The sequence below is a fragment of the Orycteropus afer genome, unplaced genomic scaffold (assembly GCF_000298275.1).
Source record: "Orycteropus afer afer isolate SDZICR_OR568_19922 unplaced genomic scaffold, OryAfe1.0 scaffold00247, whole genome shotgun sequence".
Taxonomy (NCBI): domain Eukaryota; kingdom Metazoa; phylum Chordata; class Mammalia; order Tubulidentata; family Orycteropodidae; genus Orycteropus; species Orycteropus afer.
The window spans coordinates 520,677-521,294 of record NW_006921834.1 but is presented as its reverse complement, the minus strand read 5'-3'; positions in this window follow the sequence as shown (position 1 = coordinate 521,294).

Sequence of the window (618 nt, the reverse complement as noted above, 5' to 3'; positions counted from 1 at the left end):
TAGCAGAAGCATTGTGTGCAGGGAAGGCGAATCCATATCCAGAATAAGTATCTATTCCAGTAAGAACAAAATGCTGTCCTTTCCATGATGGAAGTTGTCCAATGTAATCAACCTGCTACCATGTTGCTGGCTGATCACCCCGAGGAATGGTTCCTTTTCGTGGACTCAGGGTTGGTCTCTGCTGTTGGCAGATTGAGTACTCAGCAGTGGCTGTAGCCAAATCTGCCTTGGTAAGCAGGAGTCCATGTTGCTGTGCCCATGCATAGCCTCCATCCCTGCCACCATGGCCACTTTGTTCGTGAGCCCATTGAGCAATGACAGGAATAGCTGGGAGCTGGTTTCCACTGAATGTGTCATCCTATCCACCTGAGTGTTAAAGTCTTCCTCTGCCGAGGTCACCTTTTGGTGGGCATTCACATGAAACACAAATATCTTTATTCCTTTGGCACATTCAGAGAGATCTGTCCACATGCCTCTTCCCCATACATCCTTATCACCAATCTTCCAATCATGCTCCTTCCATGTCCCAGACCATCCAGCTAAGCCATTAGCCACAGCCCATGAATCCGTATATAATCACACATCTGGCCATTTCTTATTCCATGCAAAGTGAACAGC